Genomic DNA, 23,373 nt, shown 5'->3' with positions numbered 1-23,373 from the left:
ACCCTCGGATCAGAGAAGATGGCCCAAGCAGGTCATAGTGCTTGTGGACCTGATCGAGTTTCGGTGACCGTTGAATTGAGTGTGGTCCACCACGGTTGATCTGAAGATCCGATCGGTACGAAAACTCAGCTTGACCTAGATCCATGGTCAGTGAGCTTAAGTCCGACCGCACGTGGAAAAAGGCCCACTGGAAGTGCTCCATTGGATCGAGAGAAGCTTGTTTTGGTTATAACCTAAGTATACCTTGGCCCTGGGGTTATTTTCATCAATGTTAGGCCTATATATAGACCTTAAAACCCTAACTCTCTTTTCCATACGCATTTCCTAACTCTAGCTAAGAAAGGGAGAGGAAAAGTGAGAGAAAGTGAGAGAGAAGTTGGTGAATCATTCTTAGATTCTTTCCTGTTACTCTGCATCCTTAAACCTTCACTTTTGAATCGTTATTCTAGCGATTCTAAGTTCATCTTTGGGTAAGTTAACCTAACCATAATCTGTTTTAGAGCTTAGAATAGTTTATGTGTGTTGTAGCTCATTTCTATTCTTGCCTTAGGTTGTCTAGTCGTCATTGACGAAGACATATCGTTTAAATCAGTTCGGTGTTCTATTTATGGCTTAAGGTGCGGACTTTAATCGTATAGGTTATGGTTTTCAAGGCTTTCAATGCCAGCTAATGGTTTATTCTTGTTATGGATGAGTTTTCAGATGTTAAATGCTACGTTTATTTTGCGTTCCTGATATGCATGTGATATATTGAGATTTGTGTATTCTATGTGTATATAGGAAGTACCGTATACATATAAAATATGAGCATGTGTTTACCATGATTATTTGTCCTGTATTTATGCAAGATGTATGTGTGACAACTCCTTGGCAAAAGGAATTGTCCAAATGTGTGTATTCCAACATACGTCATGTATGTTGACCTATGTATTCTAAGTGTTTGTAGAAATGTCTGAATGATCTGATGTGCAATATATTAACCTAGTATGGGCGTTGAGGAGCAATTCTCAACTCTCCTATTGATGTGTATGATTTCCTACATGCAAGTCACATCCTTTGTTGTTTAACTTCAAGCACTACTTATGTGTAAATCCATGTTAAGTTGATATTCTTTAAATGCTCACATACTATATGATTTGAGTTGTTGTTCCATTACTATTCTAAATTGTTGATATGAATATCTATTGTAGTGGAATGTGTTTGGGGCTATGAAATAGTCTAGGAAATCGGTAATCGGCCTTGAGTTCGTGGCTGAGATTGCTTTCGCCACGTAGGACGTGATTAGACGAACCCGAGTCGTATTAGAGTTGTCAGCAGTGGTTTGGCCACACGGAGTGTTTGCGCACTCTATGTCGTTTAACCCAACGTGCGCTTGTGCTAGTCGAGTTCGTCAAGTAACCCGATTGTCCGATGTATGTTCACCATGTATGGATGCTATTGTATGAATTTAGGGTACCAGACTTACCGATGAAATCCTATTAACCATTGTACCTTGATTCACTAAGACTCATGAGCTGGACATGGTGGTATGGGACACCGTGGTCGAGCTGTCGGTCTACGCTGGGGTGACGAGCCTCCCCGTAGTGACCAGTGAGCAACCAAACTCGTGAGCCGATTATGGTGGTATGGGACACTATATTCGTGCTGTCGGCCTACATTGATTAGTGACGAGCCCTTTGTAGTGACCTCGAGCATACCTGGATACCGCATTGAGGTGACGAGCCTTATTGTAGTAACGAAGGTATGATAGGCGTGCATTGATTGGTGACGAGCCCTTTGCAGCGACCTAAAATCATATGATCGTATGAGATTGTCTAGGACTGACGACCTTAGAATGGATCACTGTTTGGAAATTGATATGAGGAAGGTACCTTAGCTTCCCAATCCTGCTGTATGAAAAGGACTAATAACAACTTGGTAATCATGTTCATGCACCGCATTGCATGTGCCTAGAAGAGGTGGAGCACTTTGAGGTGATGTCATGCATAACGTAAGATGAAGACGCTGAGGGTGTACCGGCAAGGGCACACATCATTCTACATACATCCCTGCACTAACAAGAGTACTTAGGACATGTTTGATTGTTCTGCTTTATCATTACTGCTTGATTGAATTGATAACATGTTAACCTTTGCTTTATTATTCCACTGAGTTAATCACTCACTCCCACATTCTAGGGTGGTGTTTAAACACCCACCAGACTCTGTCTTAGTTGTAGATATTGATGCCACCCCTGAGGCAGAGCAGGAGTTCAAGGATGATGAGGATGCATTTTCTTTCATGCAGTTTTCAGGTGGGTTCTAGTGAGCCTCGTTCTGTGTGTGGGATTCTGGGATTTCTTTTTGGGAATAGATGATGTCATTTGATACTTGTAATTTTTATAGTAACACTTGTAAGTACGACCTGGTATGTATATGTATTTCAGGGATTTACATATGTACACATATATTTCTTTAAGTCTTCCGCTTGCGTTCTTCACTTATCCCTGAATTATATTTATAGCTTGGCTTAATCTATTCCATGTTTTATGCACTCATACAGACAACATACATCCATCATTCAATATGTTGCATAAGTGATGTTTTGAAACTCCAGAGTTGAGTTATGCTCGACCCCCGAATTTCAGGGCGTTACAAGTTGGTATCAGAGCATGAATTGGATTAAACCGGACCTGGGTTATGGTCACACACCACACGCTGTTGCCACCTTCGTGTATTTGGGTGCGAGTTTATCGTAAATTTTGTGTTGGTGTCCCGTTGCTTCTATCGGCGAAAGTTTACTGAAAATGATCGCCGAGATCGAGTCTGTCCGCACTCCTGATCATACACAGCGACCCAAAATCTCTTCTAGACCGTCCCTTGACGAGTCTAGATGATTTATCATCCCATCTCAACCCTTCAATTGTCAACAAAACCTCAGTTTGTATCAGATTTTAACTCTAATGGCCCAATAGGCGTCGAATCAAACAAAGGGGCCGATCGGGGCATTTCCAAGGGGACCCACATCATTCTAGAGCTAAGGGACCAAGAGGACCTCGCCCAAACGGTAAGCCATCACTGGACGGTCCAGAGACCGGCGATGTTCTCGCCAATTCGGCGAGCCCTCGCCGATCAGCGGGCCTGCTCGGCCGACGACTTTGTGGCCTAGTGTGGCCCACCCTTCCATGGTTTGCTAATTAAAACCTTCCCTAAACCCTATCTCCTTCACAATCCACCCTCCCAAGCTCTCATTTTCTTCAAGTTCCTCTCAAAACTCCACCAAAATCCTTCCCAAATCTCCTTCTTCTTTCATTTTCGTGCACACCCAACCAACCCATCTTAAAACCTCACCCCCATTACTGTTTACACTTTCTTTTCTTCGCATTTGGGCTCTCAAATCCTCCTTTGGGATCTCAAGTGTGTGGAAGTTTCACCATCCTTCCCATTTCTCCCATTTCTCTCATTTTCCATGGCCCTCTTTGAGTTCATCACGGCCATATTTTCCATCTCTACCCTTCTTTCTTTGATGGGGAAGAAGAGAGTGCCCGTGGATGAAGCCGGGCCTAGGCTATTTGGTGAGTTTCTATTGTTGGAGTGCCTGGAAGGGGCGGGTTGGTGTCCCTTATTTGAGGGCGAGTATCGCGCCAATGCAAGCACTGTTCAAGCTTTTTATGCCAACATTCGTGATCCGTCACTGGAGCCTCTGCAGTTCAAGATTCCTTGTGGTAGCGGTCGGGAGGCCACGGTCAACATCGCTTTGATATCCCAACTCCTGAATGTGCCACTTAGTGAGGTGCATGCCAGTGAGAAGAATTTGAATAGTATGCGCGAGAGGGATCGTCGCACCTGGCTCTTGTGTGGTCGTCTGGTTGAATAGTAGCCTAACAGAACTCTTCTAGCTACCAACATGACGGACGACTTCCGCTTGCTTCACCATATGTGTACATTCAATGTATATCCAAGGTGGAGCAACGACAGCGAGTGTACGCGACTGATGGTAGATTTTCTATATTAGATGGGGCATTTGGATCGTTTTTGCTTTTTGCGTATGCGGGACAGTGGTTTTACTCCACCGCAGAGGGTTAGTCGTCCGATGCCTCAGGTGATTTCACCACCACCTCTTCGTTCAGTGCCACCTCATCCATCCTTCAGACCTACTGTACCCGAATCGTTAACAACAGGCTCGAGTTCATGAGCTCTCAGCTAAAGCGCATATGGCTGACTTGGTGCCGAGATCCTTCGAGGTTACAGTGCACATTAAAGGTAGTCTCGTTTCTATGTTAGTGGATATAGGGTCTACTACCTCTCTTATATCATATGCGGCAGTTAGGCGTTTAAGTTTGAGCACTGTTTCTATGAAAAGAGTGACGCTCACTACCGCTATGGGGATCTCCTCTGCTATGAACAAGCGTTGTATGGATTGTTGGGTTGATCTAGGAAGTGGATCGATTCGTGTTGATTTTTTTTGTAGCACCTCTTTTTTATTACGATGTTATTATGGGTATGGATTGGCTCACGAGGATGCGAGCATAGATTGATTATGAAGCAAGGTCGGTGACAATTCATGGACCTGAGGGCGAGACAATTACTTTCCCAGTTAAGGTTAGTTACCCTTTTCGTCTTGATTATTATACTTCTCTGTTGGAGAGTATGGCTGAATCGGCGTTTAAAAGCATGCCCGTAGTTCGGGAGTTTGAAGATGTGTTTGTGTCGATTCCTAGATTACCTCCTCAGCGTGAGATTGACTTTACTATCGATCTCATGCCTGGTGTAGTGCCCATTTCTTTGCCCACCTATCGTATGCCTCCGAGTGAAATGGAGGAATTGAGGAAGCAGATAGATGATTTATTGGATTTGGGCTTTATTCGGCCTAGTGTGTCTCCTTGGGGAGCACCTGTCTTGTTTGTGAAGAAGAAAGATGGCTCCTTACGATTATGTATTGATTATCGTAGGTTAAATCTGGTAACTGTGAAGAATAAGTACCCTTTGCCTAGGATCGATGATTTATTTGATAAATTGAAAGGGGCACGGTACTTTTCGAAGGTTAATCTGCAGTTAGGGTATCACCAGTTGCGCGTCAAGAATGAGGATGTGCAGAAGATCGCTTTCAGGACTAGCTTCGGTCACTATGAGTTCCTTGTGATGTCGTTCCATCTTACGAACGCATCGGCCATGTTCATGGATCTGATGAATAGAGTGTTTCGGTCATTCTTATTCCGATTCGTCATTGTCTTTATCGATGACATTTTGATTTATTCTACGAGTCGGGAAGAGCACGAGGAGCACTTAAGAGCAGTTTTGGATACTCTCAGGAAGAATCAGCTTTTTGCGCAGTTCAAAAAGTGTGATTTCTGGAAAGAGGAAGTCAAGTTCCTGGGACATGTGGTGTCCAAGGAAGGGATAACTGTTGATCTTGCCAAGGTAGCTGCAGTTCAGGATTGGAAGCAGCCTGGTTCAGTTACTAAGGTAAGGAGCTTTCTGGGTCTAGCAGGCTATTATCGACGCTTCATACGAGACTTCTCGAAGATAGCCAGACCGTTGTCTCAGCTAACACGGAAAGATTTGAAGTTTGCTTGGAATGAGAGGGCGGAGGTAGCTTTTCAAGAGCTGAAGGACAAGTTGACGTCTGCCCTTATGCTAGTATTGCCAGAGCAAGGGGTTGAGTATACGATATATACTGACGCCTCTCGCGTTGGCCTGAGTTGTGTCCTTATGCAGAAGGACAGGGTGATTGCTTATGCTTCGCGACAGTTGAGGAAACACGAAGAGAATTACCCTACACACGACCTGGAGTTGACAGTTGTCATTTTCGCATTAAAGCTCTGGAGACATTACCTCTATGGAGAGGAGTTCGAGCTCTTTTGCGACCACAGGAGCCTTAAGTATATTTTCATGCAACATGACTTGAATATAAGGTAGCGCCGATGGATAGAAACATTGAAAGACTTTAAGTTCGATGTTTCTTACCATCCGAGCAGGGCGAACCTTATGGCAGACGCGTTGAGTCGCAAGAAGGCTATAGAGTTTGCGGCTCCGCTAATGATAGTAGAATGAGATATGTTGGAGTTTGTGCGAGACTTTGAGCAGAAACTTACGGTGGAAGAGCCATATGAGGTTATCGCACACATTCGTGTACAGTCCCTCATTGACGAGAAGATCATTACAGCTAAGGCAGATGATGAGCTTTTGGCGAATATGAGAAAGCGGGTTAGTACAGATGAGAACTCTGAGTGGAGTATTGGTTCTGATGAGGGCCTACGATTTCGTGGCCGATTATGTGTTCCAGATATTCCTGACTTGAGATGGGAGGTTCTCGAGTTAGCCCATAGTTCTAAGCTTGCGATGCATCCAGGTAGCATGAAGATGTATCAGGATATGAGAAGATCTTATTGGTGGGACAACATGAAGGTCCATATTGCTGATTTTGTATCTCGTTGTCTCACGTGCCAGCAGGTCAAGGCAGAGCATCACCGACCTCCTGGGCTGCTGCAGCCCATGCCCATAGCAGAATGGAAGTGGGACTTCATCTCTATGGACTTTATTTCTGGGTTGCCGAGAACGAGGAAGGGACATGACTTTATTTGGGTGATCGTCGACCGATTGACGAAGTCGGCTCATTTCTTATCGATCAGAGTCGCAAACTCTGCAGACCAGTTGACTAGATTGTACATCAAGGAGATTGTACGTCTGCATGGAGTTCCCTTGGAGATTGTGTCTAACAGAGACACGCATTTCACATCTATCTTCTAGACTCGTATCCAGGAAGCGATGGGTGTGAAATTGAAGTTCAGCACTACGTTTCATCCGCAGACAGATGGGCAGACGGAACATGTGAATCAGATTCTGGAAGACATGTTGCGAGCTTGTGCTTTGAATTTCAAGGACAGTTGGGATGATTGTCTTCCTTATGCAGAGTTCGCGTATAATAACAGTTTCCAGGCGAGTATTGGCATGGCTCCCTATGAGGCGTTGTATGGTCGCCCGTGCAGAGCACCGCATTGCTAGGCAGAAGTTGGCGAGCGTAGTTTGATTGGCCCGGAATTGGTGTAGGTGACTTCAGAGAAAGTTGACATTATTCAGCGTCGACTTTTGATAGCCCAGAGTAGGCAGAAGAGTTACGCTGATACGAGGCGGCGACCGCTTGAGTTTGAGTTTGGAGACCATGTATTTCTTAAGGTTTCCCCTATGAAGGAAGTTCTGCGGTTCGGTAAGAAGGGAAAGCTTACGCAAGATTTATTGGTCCATTTCAAATTCTGGATCGAGTGGGAGCGATAGCATACCGCCTTGCTTTGCCCACACCTCTTGCGGGCATGCATAACGTATTTCATGTTTCTATGCTGAAGAAGTACGTTCCTAATCCTTCATATATTATTAGTTGGGAGCAGGTGCAGTTGAGCGAGGATGTCACATATGTACTGCGACCGACGCGTATTCTAAACAGGAAGGAGCAGGCATTGCGTAGCAAGGTCATCCCTCTTGTGAAAGTTCTATGGACGCATCATAGTGAGGAACAGGCTACTTGGGAGTCTGAAGCTGAGGTCAGAAAGAGCTACCCTCAGATCCATGAGGAATATGAGAAGGTATGAATTTCGAGGATGGAATTTTCTTTGAGAGGGGTAGATTGTAATGACCCAGAAAATTTTGTGCTAAGACCCGAGTACTACCTCTATTTTCCTTAGATGTTATTGTGGGGTAATTAGTGCTAAACTCGATTGCTTGTGAAATTCGCATCAATCACTTTAAATTTGATCTGCATGACTCAAAACATGTAGAATCATTAGCGCTAGGTTACTCTGAAATCTGGGATTCATCGCTAAATCCAGTTGCTCTTGGGAATTTTTGGAAGCTTTGGATCGGACCTGGACTACGCGTCGAAAGTCCGATAGCAATGATCTTAGGCAGTATTGGTCACTATGTTGAACTTGACCAACACCTCAAAAATCAAGTCCAGATGATGTTCTGGGTCGATTTGATTGAGTCCAGAGTGAAGAGTGTGAGAACGGTGAGAAATTAAATATGCTTTTATGAAATCTGAGTCGTGTTGTTTGCGCGATGATTTTAAGCAATATGACCGTTGGATTCTGACACAATTTCACCCTCGGATCAGGGAAGATGGCCTAGGCAGGTCATAGTGCTTGTGGACCTGATCGCGTTTCAGTGACTGTTGAATTGAGTGTGGTCCGCCACGGTTGATCTGAATATCTGATCGGTACGAAAACTCAGCCTGACCTAGATCCATGGTCAGTGAGCTTAAGTCCAACCGCACATGGAAAAAGGCCCACCAGAAGTGCTCCGTTGGATTGAGAGAAGCTTGTTTTGGTTATAACCTAAGTATACCTTGGCCTTGGGGTTATTTTCATCAATGTTAGGCCTATATATAGACCTTAAAACCCTAACTCTCTTTTCTATACGAATTTCCTAACCCTAGCTAAGAAAGAGAGAGGAAAAGAGAGAGAAAGTGAGAGAGAAGTTGGTGAATCATTCTTGGATTCATTCCTATTACTCTACATCCTTAAACCTTCACTTTTGAATCGTTATTCCAGCGATTCTAAGTTCATCTTTGGGTAAGTTAACCTAACCCTAATCTGTTTTAGAGCTTAGAATAGTTTATGTGTATTGTAGGTCATTTCTATTCTTGCCTTAGGTTGTCTAGTCGTCGTTGACAAAGAATATCATCTGAATCAGTTCGGTGTTCTATTTCTGGTTTAAGGTGCGGACTTTAATCGTATAGGTTATGGTTTTCAAGGCTTTCAATGCCAGCTAATGGTTTATTCTTGTTATAGATGAGTTTTCACATGCCAAATGCTATGTTTATTTTACGTTCCTGATATGCATGTGATATATTGAGATTTGTATATTCTATGTGTATGTAGGAAGTACCGTATATGTATAAAATATGAGCATATGTTTGCCATGATTATTTGTCGTGTATTTATGCAAGATGTATGTGTGACAACTCCTTGGCAAAAGGAATTGTCCAAATGTGTGTATTCCAACATACGTCATGTATGTTGACCTATGTATTCTAAGTGTTTGTAGAAAAGTCTGAATGATCTGTTGTGCAATATATTAACCTAGTATGGGCATTGAGGAGCGATTCTCAACTCTCCTATTGATGTGTATGATTTCCTACATGCAAGTCACATCCTTTGTTGTTTAACTTCAAGCATTACTTATGTGTAAATCCATGTTAAGTTGATATTCTTCAAATGCTCACATACTACATGATTTGAGTTGTTGTTCCATTACTATTCTAAATTGTTGATATGAATATCTATTGTAGTGGAATGTGTTTGGGGCTATGAAATAGTCCAGGAAATCGGTAATCGGCCTTGAGTTCGTAGCTGAGATTGCTTTCGCCACGTAGGACCTGATTAGATGAACCCGAGTCGTATGAGAGTTGTCGGCAGTGGTTTGGCCACACGGAGTGTTTGCGCACTCTATGTCGTTCAACCCAACGTGGGCTCGTGCTAGTCGAGTTTGTCAAGTAACCCGATTGTCTGATGTATGTTCACCATGTATGGACGCTATTGTATGAGTCTAGGGTACCAGACTTACCGATGAAATCGTATTAACCATTGTACCTTAATCCGCTAAGAGTCATGAGCCGGACATGGTGGTATGGGACACCATGGTCGAGCTGTCGGCCTACGATGGGGTGACGAGCCTCCCCGTAGTGACCAGTGAGCAACCAAACTCGTGAGCCGATTATGGTAGCATGGGACACTATATTCGTGCTGTCGGCCTACATTGATTGGTGACGAGCCCTTTGTAGTGACCTCGAGCATACCTGGATACCGAATTGAGGTGACGAGCCTTATTGTAGTAACGAAGGTATGATAGTCGTGCATTGATTGGTGACGAGCCCTTTGCAGCGACCTAAAATCATATGATCGTATGAGATTGTCTAGGACTGACGACCCTAGAATGGATCGCTATTTGGAAATTGATATGAGGAAGGTACCTTAGCTTCCCAATCCTGATGTATGAAAAGGACTAATAACAACTTAGTAATCATGTTCATGCACCGCATTGCATGTGCCTAGAAGAGGTGGAGCACTTTGAGGTGATGTCATGCGTAACGTAAGATGAAGACCCTGAGGGTGTACCAGTGAGGGCACACATCATTCTACATACATCCCTGCACTAACAAGAGTACTTAGGACATGTTTGATTGTTCTGCTTTATCATTACTGCTTGATTGAATTGATAACATGTTAACCTTTGCTTTATTGTTCCACTGAGTTAATCACTCACTCCCACGTTCTGGGGCGGTGTTTAAACACCCACCAGACTCTGTCTTAGTTGCAGATATTGATGCGACCCCTGAGGCAGAGCAGGAGTTGGAGGATGATGAGGCTGCATTTTCTTTCATGCAGTTTTCAGGTGGGTTTTAGTGAGCCTCGTTCTGTGTGTGGGATTCTGGGATTTCTTTTTGGGAATAGATGATGTCATTTGATACTTGTAATTTTTATAGTAACACTTGTAAGTACGACCTGGTATATATATGTATTTCAGGAATTTGCACATGTACACATATATTTCTTTAAGTCTTCCGCTTGCGTTCTTCACTTATCCCTGAATTATATTTACAGTTTGGCTTAATCTATTCCATGTTTTATGCACTCATACAGACAACATACATCCATCATTCAATATGTTCAATAAGTGATGTTTTGAAACTCGGGAGCTGAGTTATGCTGGACCCCCGAATTTCTGGGCGTTACACAATGGGCCCCAAAATGGAGTGCACGTACACCATGTTCGGTGTGAACACTGCACACCGGATCACTGAAACGGTTAGACGTAGGCTGACCCCATGATTTCTCAAAAAGGGAAGAAATCCCTCTCTCCTCTGTTTCCTGCCAGCGGCCGTATCAAACGGACTATTTCCGTTTGCTTCAATCATGGCCCACCTCCACTACCGCTTAGGGATCCAAACTGTCCATCGTGTGCACGGCTAAAGTCTGATCAAAACCTAGGCCATTTTGCATGGAGATGTACATGTGTGTGGCCACAAATCTAGTTGCTAATGGGCTGTGAAAAACTAACTTTCCAAAAATGGAATTCCCATTCCACTGCTGCCACGAGAGCGATCCGTGTGAGGAGAAAACCTCTCATCTTAGCCCTCTGTTTGAGCACATCTCAGTCATCCAGTTTAGCTCTGGTTTAGGGCTTTAAAACCAGGACAGGTCTCCATTCTACCCACGGTTTTGAAGGCAGTTTCGGCCTAAGGAGATCCGGATCATTGGCTGTTGATCCAACAGATCAGGGAAGATTAGGGTGAGTATATAAGGCATGTGGATCAAGGAACAGTAGCTCACGCTTTATTTTTGCAGCCGCAGCCATGAAACTAGCTGTTTTCCTGTCCTCCCGAACCCACCGCCCAAACGATCCTAGAGCTTTGAAAAAGCCTATCCATAAGTTTTCTATAGTCCATATGAACCATCCCATGCTGTTGGATTGGAGGAGGGAGCCTCCGTTCGAGATCCGCCATTAATGGCAGCCATCTTTTCCGCCATTCCAACTAAGTCAGACTCAGTTCGGGATGCCGTTTTCCAATTCTCACCACCTAGTGATGGTGTGGGGAGAGAAAGAAGGAAAAAGAAAGTGAAAGAAAAGCATAGAGAGGGGAGAGAATGAGGGAGTGCGTTGTGTAACCGTTGCACTCGGGCTAAGCTTGAGTCAGGCCGAGATGGTTGGACATCGCTGGGTGTTTCCAGCAGGTAGGTGAGAAAGAAAAAGAAGAGAAAGAAAGAGGAGAGAATCAGTGGAGTGGGAGGGTGCGTCTGTTGGGCAGCCACACCAAGTTGTTGCACTATGCCAGCAGCTCAAACCAAGCCGAGTCATCAGGCCGAGTCGGGTGAGTCAGGGTTGTTGATCATCTGGGCTGGGCGTGGGTTGGTCCAGTTCAGGCTTTTGGAAAGTCTAGGGAGAGAGAAGAGAAGGAGAATAAATGAAAGAAAGAAAAGGAAGAAGAGGAGAATAGGAAGAAGAAGAAAGAGTGAGTGCGAGCGTGGGCTGCACTATGCACTGCCGAGTCAGCAGGTCTCGACTCAGCTGAGCCATCAAGTCTGGATCAGTCCAGATTCTTGCTAGTAAGAAGGAAAGGAAGGAGAAGAAGAGAGAGAAGGAGGGAAGGAGAGCATGACTCAAACTGTGTCAACTTTGGTGCGATTTTTCATCTCTTTTTATCAATTAAGTTACCTTGGCTATCAATAACATTGTTATTATTCCTATCTGTTATATCAATTAAGGTCATTTCAATGCTATTGGCTATAAACTATAATTAATATTATAATGTAATAATTAGTGATATTGTTATCCAACCATCATTAGATTACTATTTTGATTAGTAATATCATTAATATCATTGTTCCATCAACTAGGAATTGAATTCAAAAACCTAAACCTTAATTCTACACTAAAACCCTAAAAGATAACCCTAGGCTATGACCTTAAACCCTAGGTAGTGATTAGAACTTGGACCTAATTGTACAAGTTCATGATTTGTGGTAGGATACAATTCTAAGGGTGAAGCATTTAGCTACACTACAAGGCGATTCAACATATAAGATGATGAGTCTTCCCCTTGAGCTTTCCATCTTCTTATTAGCTTAAGTCATAGTTTTTATTTAAATTCATAATTGATATCTCCCTTTATAATCACATGTGTTAGCTGGTGGAAATTGAATTGTTGTATTACATGCTTTATGATTATCTTGTATAATTGCTCATGCTTGTGGATTATTTGTGGATTGCTTACGGAACTTAAACTGGTACATTAGTGGGAAATTCCTACATATGAATGTACACCCATACTTGGGATGTAACTTGACTAGTTGTGATCGTAATGGACCTTCGACTTGGTGGTTATTGAGTGGTGGTCTAGATGGATCATTGATGTGGGCCTACCATCCATGGTTGTTATGCCCAATGGTTTTTAAGGATGATCTTTATCGTATGGTTTTAATATTCGCCTTATGTGGCATATTTTGATACTCGCCCTACGTGGTTTTATTTGATATTTTTCCTATATGGGTTCGACATTTTATACTGTGCAACCATGTGATGGTAAGCCCTATATATTGTAATATGATTGGCCACTAGTCGACATGTTTCCATTAAACATCCTAAGATGGTAGTCTCATGAGCTAAGGAGGTGGTATGGGACCTATGCCCAAGCTGTCGGCCTATGGTGGGCTCAGAGCTCCTTGTAGTGACCTTTGAACTTATTAAAATGGTTGGTTATAATTGGATTAATAACGAATTGGCTAATCATGCATACATAGCACAGACCGGCATCTATTGCTATCGCACATGATGTACGTATTGTTCCGACTAGATGATGTTTCCCAGGTTCAATGATTCCGACTAGATGATGTTTCTAGGTTCGATGATTACATGGGTGACGGCCCACTGTCCGCATGGATGAGCATCCCTGGGGCGATGATTGCATTCACACATCCATGCATCTAATAAGACCTGCATCATGTATTATTTTGTATGCTTTGTTTTATAACTATGCTTACCTAATGCGGCAGAGTGTAATCTTGAGGGGAGTTCACACTGAGTTGGCCACTTATCCATCAAATAAATATAACCGTACAGGTAGCACAGGTGGTTTAAGTGATTTTCAGGTTCGGGCTGATGAGGAGTCGGGTTCAAGTGCCAGAGTTGCATGACTATATCTACCTTGAGAAGTTGAGGGGTCTTACGGCTCAAATTTATGTGCATTCTACTATTTCTCATGTATTGTATCATGTAATTCTTATATTTATTAATTTTGGAGACATTGGTTTGTATAAGTCATTATGGGCAACCACTTATATATTCTAAATGAAATTTGAAATTTTCCTTCATGCTTACTTGTCCATTCTACGCTCCTCTGCTTACTCTGACTCTGATAAAAGAAAAATATATACTCAACTTTGACCATCCTTTAAGGTTAACACTCGAGTTTTTGGAAAATGAGTCGTGTACTCGGGTCCTGAAGATTCGGGGCGTTACATGCCCTCTCCTGCACTCCCTCAGCGACTTCATCTAATGATCGCGCATGACAAACTCCCTAGACGTGCGCTTTCTTACCAAAGCACATGCAATGTGGTACATGGTCGTGTTACCCAAGTAGTTTATTAGGCTAATTCATACAGCAGATTCGGAAGCTAAGGTACCTCCCTTTATATTACTTACCCAAACAATGATCCATTTAGGGTCGTCAATTCTAATTAATCACATATAATAGGCAAGTTGTAGGGCATTACCCCTGATGAAAGCAGTGGATAGGTAAGTTCACGAGTTTACACTCGAGGTCACTACGGGGAGGCTCGCCACCTCAGCGTATGCCTAGTTTATACTCAAGGTCACTAGGGAGGATCGTCACCTGAACATAGGCTGACAGCTTGAATACGATGTCCCATACACCACCATATTCGGCTCACTTGCTTGGGTTGCTCACTGGTCAATACGGAGAGGCTTGTCACCCCAGCGTAGGCCGACAACTCGACCACGGTGTCCCATACACCACCATGCCTGGCTCATGAGTCTTAGCGGATCTTGGTACCATAGTTAAATGGGCTTTACATTGGTAAGTGGTACCTTAGATTCAAGCAGTAGTGTCCATACATGGTAAACACACAATAGGCCAATTGGGTTATTTGATAAGTGCGATTGATAGAGCGCACATTCAATTGATCGACATAGAGTGCATAAGCACTCGGAGTGGCCTAACCACTGTCGACAATCATCGTACGACTTAGAATCATTGAAAGTATCCTATGTGGTGAAACTAGTTCGGCTACTCAATCGGGAACTGTTACAGATTGCCTGGACTCTATAGTAGTTCCAATCAAACTCAAATGCAATAGGTAGTCATACATGTTAATCATAACAATATTTAACAAACAATTCAAACATAATTCTCATTTGAGCATTTTATCAAACACATTAAACATGTTGTTATACATACGCGTTTCATCCATAAATCACACAGTAACAATTTACATTACATGAAGGAATTTATAGATATGGTTAAGGTAGTTGAGAATCCTATCTCAACACCCTTATTAAAAGCGATTCATCAAGCAATTTCTCATTCAGACATTTTATCAAACACTTAGACTACACATTTCTACATATATGAACTAATTTAGTTATAGCATGTATTATAGCAAATCCTTTTATAAAAGAGTTGTCATTCATACAACAAACACATATTATAGCTTAATTGTCATAGCAGGCAAAAATCATAATTTCAATTTCATTCAAACATTTCAACAAACACATGGAATGCATTATATATTCACATAGTTCACACACATGTATAATTTATTGAATACATTGTAACTAAGATCATATGGAAACAATCAAGTCAGACATAAATCATTGTTAACATTGAATGCCTTGAAAACCATAACCTAAACGTTTATAGTCCGCACCTTCCGTCGGATTCCTCATTTCGAACTCAGTTCGAATCCTACATCCCCATATACAGAACAACAGTACCTAAACATCGAAATAGGTTAGTTATTTTGCTAATTCCTCTATTTAGTTCCTAAAACAAGATTAGGATTAGGATTTCTGACCCAAATCATAGCTAGAATCGACGGTGTAGTTATGGTGGGGAGGCGAAACAGGACGTGGTGTAGTGGGAGTGAATCCCAGCAACGATCTATTGATCTCTCTCTTTGCTCCTCACTCTTTTCTCCTCTTTTCTCTCTTCTCTCTCATAGGGTTAGAGAAATTCGTATGGAGTGAGAGAGGGGTGGTTCAAGGTCTTTAAATAGGCCCAAAAGTGATGTCAATGGCCCCAGGGCCATGGTATACTTGGGTTATAGCCAAAGGGTGCCTGTTTTTAACAAACAGGGCCCTCAGGAAGGTCCATTTCTTACCCACATCATGGAGTAAGTTCCCTGACAATGGATCTATGCCAGGACTATGTTTATGGTATGATCTAACAACCGGATCGGCCGTGAAGGACCCGTATCAGATCAATGATCGTCGTTACTCGATCAGGGCCACAAGTATACCAATAGGTGCAGGGAAATTTCCTTGCTCCAAGCATATAGTTTGGTCAGAATCTAACGGTCTGAAGTCTTCAATTTTTCCCATAAGCGAATGACCCAAATTGCTTAAGTTTCAAGTCAGTTTCTAAAGATATTCGCGTTTCTCACACACTTCGCTTAAGACTCAAGTTGTGCATTTCTGTATACTATTTAGGCTCGATTCCCACGATGGTTATCAAGCCTAATAAGGTGGTCATAACCTTATAGTTTCACGGTAATCAGACTTTCGACGCGTGGTCCAAGTCCGATACAGAGTTTCAATGTGCTCCCGAGAGCAATTGGATTTTGCGATTTCTCCTAAGTTTTCAAGTAATGTTGAGTTAGCGATTTTATTGGTTTTGGGTCTTGTAGTTTGTATAGATAGTGGTTCAAGTTAATCCACCGATTAATTCAATTTAGTACTTAATTGATTTTCGTCTAATTTCCACAGTATATGGTCTTTAGGGATTTCCGCCTGAGGTCCGAGATGTTACACATATTTGTGGATACACTAACCTTGGTTATTGTAATTCAGCTCGTGCCCATTGTTAGGCCTATTCTTAGTGATACAATTTTTATTTTTTATTTTAAATATGAATTGGTCTAATACTTAAACCCTAATTGCTTTCCTTCAATGACTTCATTATTGACATTCTAAGGAAGATTCTGATCCTATTTAGTTACCTAACCTTACATATAACTTGGATCAATTTCCTTCGATCTTGGGCTAGTGGGCTATTAGCCCACATTGCTTCTGTTGTGCTATGAGTGGGTAAACGTGTATACCTAATTAACCCGATTAGGTTCATAACTTTTTTACCCCCCTTAAAATTGTTTCTACTCTCAGGGCTCGAGAATTTGTGTGACGATCTGTATGTCAGAATGAGTTAAAATTTGAGACTTATCTTTGATATGAAATGGGAAGCGATCTCTCAATACATTGGTCTTCTTTTCATCGATGATGTGTATTATGACATTGGTACCTATGGCTAAAAATGATGGGTGTTGGGGTTGATTTCAGGCACAGGTGTGAGTTTATGGCAAGATGCCTAATTCTACCAAAGAAGGACTTTTGTCACGGTCCCGACTTACCCTCTTTAATCATATATAGTGTAATAATGTAAGATAATCTATACATTATTAGTACATAAGAAATTTGGACATAATAGGTTAACAGGCAGAATATCTTTTTAAGTTCATATGCACAATATGTATGCCAGAATGGTCTGTGATTCAGAACCTAATTCCTAACTATCTGTTGCCCATTTGAGAAATTTCTTAGGCCTCAAAAAAAAAAAATCCCTATTGGATATCCTTAACACTTCTCAAGGGCGAAGTAATAAATTTTTTGTTGTAAGTGGTTGGGCTAACACGAAAGGAAGGTTGTGTAGTAGGTTTGAGCCAGATACATAGAACTTCTGCCTAGCCATGACAGAAATTTGTCGTATCAATTCTTAATCCTAGTTGATCCCAATCTTCTGCTTGATCAGAGTATTGACTTCATTGGTAACTACCAGGATTGAGAATTCTATTCAAACTGCGAATACTTCGTTTATATATAGTTTTTCTACTCCATGTACCCGATTGTAATAAGTCCTTGAGAAGCAATTCTAAAGGGTGTGTTGATTTGACCTAACGTTCAATCTGAGGGATATATAAGTTTCCTCTGAGTGTGAATAGTTCTAAGTCAAAAGAACCTTCCTAAGAGTTATTAAATATGACTATAAGTATCAAGGTGATCCAACGAAGGAATGGGGTCTCACTCCAACCTAATCAAACCAACTAAGTTTATCTTTCAATTATCTTAGCATAATCAGTCTTTTACATTCCTTAATATAACCAGTAGCCTAGTCTTAACTTAGGAGTACCAGTAATCCAATAGTTGTAATTTAAAGACTATACTCATACGCTAGATGATTTCATACCATTTCTAATATAAGAAATCGTTCTATCGCTTAGGGTCAAAAGTTGTCTGATTGGAATTGAGTTGCCCGAACTTAAATTTAACTGCGCTCGAGCACTTCACACATGACCATACTAGCTAAGGAGGTCATCTGGTTCATGTTATTAATTTATTGAATTTCCTAAATTGCCAGATTTTTTTTTAAAAAATCTAGGAGTACCAATTTTAGCTCCAAAACTCTAAATGACCCAACATTTGTTGATCATTGTGGTTTGTATAATCCTCATTCCCAAGGGCCTGGTTATCTCATTACTCCGCTCTGATACCACCTGTAACACCCCAAAAATCAGCATCCGAGTACATAAACTCCGATCCCAAGTTTTCAGGTGTTAACTAAATGAAAATGTATGTGTGACCTAGTTCAGATTCACTTTAGTTCTAAGCACGAGCAATCAGAGTAGCGTAATTTAAATTTGTGGATCCAATGCGAGGTAGAGATAACAAAAATAAATAAATATGGGGCTGATAGTAAAGATACAATTAAAATATGGTATTCGTTCAAATGATAATTATACAAATCACAATAATTGGAATAGGAATAGAAGAACAGTTACCAAGCGGGAAGAAGCTAGAGATCTACTGGGCGCCCTGAGCGCAGCACCTAATGGTCCTATTGTTGAGTTATCTACATATGTCAAATAGAAGGCGTTAAATGCTAACATAGTGAAGAAATATCTCCAAGATTGTTACTTGGGACATTTTAGTGATTAGCAGGTTCACAACAAATATATATTAATACATTTTATACACTCAAGCATGTTATCTTTAACGCACAATTATTAGACAAGTTACGCATGTTACCAACACAATCAGCACAGTTAATGGTAAACAAGAAATTAAACAATTTCTAAATACTCTTGTTAAATGTATATATGAAGATATGACATGATGCATGCCCTTTCCAAACAGCACTCCCTCACACGCGACTCCGACAGCCTATTTCGCATATGACAGCACTTTCTCAAACGGTGCAACTCCAACACTTTTTCAGCACATCCTAACTAATGCAGTGTGATGCATGGCCATGTTAGCCGAGTAATTATTAAGTTTAATTCGTATTGGTGAGGCTAAGATACCGACGTTATATCACGAATCCTTATCCGGATCACATGGCTTATTACCGCATGTAACGCCTCCTTACCAGTGTCCCTTGATCCAAATTTAGGTGTCACCCATTTATTTCACAAATCAACAACTCCAAAGGTATGGTATAATACCTAAATATATGAGGATCAACCCGATATGGGTCGTCACCTAAACCGAGTATGATCGCTCAGTTCTGAGGTGTGGGCTTATCACATTAAACCAAATCAACACAAAGGAAAGGGGCTCATCACCCAATTCCATTCATGCCCAGGTCATTCGAACGGTACTCTGGCATGGAACCATCGGTCGGATAATTTGACGGGGGTCATTCGAACAAGGACCTATCACCTCCATTAGTGCTTGATGGTCACTAAGGGAAGGCTCGTCACCCTAGCGTAGGTTGTCAACACGGACACAGTTTCCTATACCTCCATGCCTAGCTCCTGAGTCTTAATTGCTCACTGGTCACTATAGGGAGGCTCGTCACCCTAGCATAGACCAACAGCTCGGACACGGTGTCCTATACCACCATTATCGACTCATGAGTCTTGAGATCATATCAATAAGGGTTATGAGTAGACTAAATCAATGGTAACGGTGGCATCCCAGATTCTATTGAATGTTATACAATCACCAGGCACAAGAATGATCGAGCTTGCATTAGACTAATGCGAACGACTATGGAGGACCTCAGACAAACCGACATTGGGTGCAAAGCATCCCGAGTAGTGCCAATTACTGTCGATCATCTGTGTTCAACTCTGATCAACCGTATAAGCCTGGGATAGCTTCCCTAAAGTAGGCTATCCACATATTTGTGTAATTTGTAAAGGTCAGTCCACCACCATAATACAATTCAATAATCCTAATATTTCCAAGCATTTAACATCCAAGAATTTTATAATATTAAGAGTTTCATGTTATTCAAGCATTTCATTGAGCATGTTAGCAACCAATTAGTAAATAAATGCATTTGATTATTCTAAAATGCCAAGTAGAAGCTTGGGGGTAGATCTTCACCTTTGAGTTAAAATTCAGTACTCGAGTGCGGCCCTAGCGTTGGAATTTAGGAAAACGCTTCAAACTTAAATTTAAGTATAAGATTATCATTAATGACATGGATTTATTCATAATTAAATATTAAACAATGAATTATGGCTTAACTAACTCAATTTGATTAATCCACAACTCGGTTTGATGAATAGGGACTCGAAATCGGCGCACAACCTAAACCTTAATGGAATGGGGCCCGATTATGGCTCTCGTAAGAGTATAGACCACTCCAATCGATAATTGTGACTTAAATCCCTAACATATTCAATCCTAACATTAGGGGTCGTTTGGCACCGTGGATTGGAGGGGATTGGTGGAGGTTTCCAATCCACGGTGAGAGCTTAGATTACACCAAAAATCTTTTCAATAGTTGCATGTGTAACATGTATGTCACTGTACACTATCATTTTATTGGCCACATGGCCCACTAATGATGATCAACACCATTCAAACATTATCCGTGTAAATCAGCACTGTCCAAATAATGTCCATATTAATCAACGATTAAAAATCGTCGGTTAGTCACTCAGACATGATCTTGTGCTTGCAGTCCATCCGAGACTTGAAATTTTATCATTTTTAGGTAAAGCATATAATTCAGTGGGCTTATCACAACCATACTGTTAAAAATTATATATCTCACTAATTAGGGATATTAAATTTGATTTAGTAATTAAATTCAGACCCCTATAAATATACCATGCATTAGTAATTTTGAATTAAAGTTGATTCACTCTTCAGGGTGCCAAACACACCGAGAGCATTGCCAATCCTGGGGTTTCCAATCCTAGGGGTTCCCAATCTACGCTCTCAAACAGGCCATTAGGGTTTGCGAGAATCGACAGAAACAAAAGAAAAGGGTTTCCAAACCCCCAATGGCTCGAAATGAAAGAAAAAGATGGAAGACAAGTACGGAAACCTCTTACCTAGCAAGTAAGTAGAGACTCCGACCCAAAATCTTCAGATTCATCCATGGAAGACATGAGATCGGGAACAGAGACAAGGTCTTGCACGAATTCGTCAAGCACGAGGATTGGATGGCATGATCCGGCCACCAAGGGTTAGAGGTGGGCATATTAGACCCGATCCGGTGGGTCCGACCCGATCCGACCTGACTCGGTATCGTTCCGAACAGAACCGACGGCCTAGATCGGCCTGATCGAGTCTGTAAATCTATATCCGATTTTTTTTCGGATTGGGTTCGGATAGTAGTGCATCCGGACAGAACCGATCCGAAAATCCGGACCGAAAGGGTCCGAACCGACCCGACCCAACTCGACCTGGGATGTAAACATCTCTTTATTTTTGCAAAATTCTCTTTCTCTTTAAAGATTTACTGCCCATGCATATTTTCGAAAAACAAAAATTTTACCGCCTAGCTTTTTCATTCGGCGCCAAAAAACCCAACTCCCTCTTTATATATATTTATCTGTCTATATATACGTCTCTCTCTTTTTGTTGAAGAAGAAGGCTAGCTGTATGTCTTCTGGTAGATCAAATCCGTCATTTTCTGCCGTTGGGTTCAGAGGCTCGAAATGGTGTGTAGCTGTGTGCAGGAGAGAGAGTCGCAGCAGCGTTGATTGAAGAAGGGAAGCGGACAGTGTACTGCGTAACTCAGTACCCTAAGCGCCCTGAGTAAATTCTGTGGGGTCCACCATGATTTATGTATTTTATCCACACCATTCATCTATTTTATCAGATAATTTTAAGGCTTGCCCAAAACAATGAAGCATATATAAACCCCAAATGGGCCACACCACAGGAAACTGTGTGAATTGAATATTTACCGTTGAAAATTTCTTGGGGGCCACGGAAGTGTTGGATCAATCTTGTATTTGTTTTTTCCCCTTCATCCGTGTCCGTGTGATCGTATGAACAGGTTTGATGAGAAATAAACATCACCGTGGCCCTAAAAAGGTTTCAACGGTGGAAATCATTATTCCAACTTTTTCCTTTGGTATGGTCCATTTGATCTTTGGGTATGATTAAATTTTGGTCTCAACTATTAAAATAAGATGGAAAAACGGATGGACGGCGTGGATAGATCATATACATTCACGGTGGGCCCGCCAGAGTTTACTCAGTATGCAATCCGAATCGTTGAAGGATGGTTGGCGGAAGGAGGTGTTTACATGCTGTCGTCTTGTCAGTCAGACCCAAACTGACGGTAGCGGATTGGGTGGTATACGAAGCAGATTAGCTGGTGTAATGTCAGTGAGATTTGTGGGTCTGATCACGAGGTATGTGTTATATCCAAACCGTCCATTCATTTGGCAATATCTTATTAATGCTTGAGGAAAAAAAGAAATTTAGATCTAACTATTAAGTGGACCACACTACGGACGACAGTGGGGATTGAACGTCCACCATTGAAGCTCTTTTTGGGTTAACAGAAGTTTTGGATCAATATGATTTGCTTTTCCTCTTCATTCAGGTCTTTGTGACCTTATGGACAGATTGGATGGAAAAGAAACGTTATGTGGATCTACAAATTGTTTAATGGTGAAAATCATTATCTCCGCTGCTTTGTAATGGTGTGGTCCAGATGATCTTTGGACATAATTTTTTTTGGATAATACTCTAAAATGATCTCTACAAATAGATGAACGGTGTAGATATAAAAATACATCACTGTGGGGCCCATAAAACTTTTATCTCCTTTGAACCGTTCGTACAACTCGGAGCTTGAGGAGCGTCAGTGCTCTTCCTCACACGCCACGTACCTAGAGAAGGTACGTATAGCTGGTTTAGCTATATAGCCTATATTAGGCTATATTTCTTGGATTGCGCAATAGTTACTACGCTCTCATCATTCTGAGTAAACTCAATTGGGCCCACCGCAAATCCATGTAGTTCATCCACGCCATCCATTCGTTTTGCCGGATCATTTTATGGGTTCAACCCAAAATTGATGCATATACAAAACTTAGGTGGACCATACCACTGAAAAAGGTGGAAGTATTGATTTCAACCGTTGAATATTTTCTAAGGCCCTCAATGATGTTTATTTGTCATCCAACCTATTCATAAGATCAGAAGACATGGATGAAGGGAAAACACAAATATCAGCTTGATCTAAACCCTCTGTTGTCACCAAGAGTTTTTCAACGGTAGATGTTCAATTCACACTGTTTCCGGTGGTGTGGTCCTTCTGAGGTTTGGATATACTCCATTTTTGGGGATAATGCTCTAAAATTATGTTTCAAAAGAGATGGACGGAGTGGATAAAATGCATGAATGCCACTGGGGC

General features: G+C 41.7%; 1 long non-coding RNA gene across 1 annotated transcript; it reads left to right on the top strand.

Annotated features, from left to right (window-relative positions):
- Nucleotides 1-13,231: 13,231 nt before the first annotated feature.
- LOC131238547 (uncharacterized) lies at nt 13,232-13,838 on the top strand. Its single transcript, XR_009167913.1, has 2 exons — nt 13,232-13,337; nt 13,370-13,838. It is a non-coding gene; the product is annotated as an uncharacterized LOC131238547 (long non-coding RNA).
- The last annotated feature ends 9,535 nt before the right edge of the window (nt 13,839-23,373 follow it).

The sequence above is a fragment of the Magnolia sinica genome, chromosome 3, assembly GCF_029962835.1.
Source record: "Magnolia sinica isolate HGM2019 chromosome 3, MsV1, whole genome shotgun sequence".
Lineage (NCBI taxonomy): Eukaryota > Viridiplantae > Streptophyta > Magnoliopsida > Magnoliales > Magnoliaceae > Magnolia > Magnolia sinica.
This window is presented reverse-complemented; position numbering and strand designations above follow the sequence as displayed.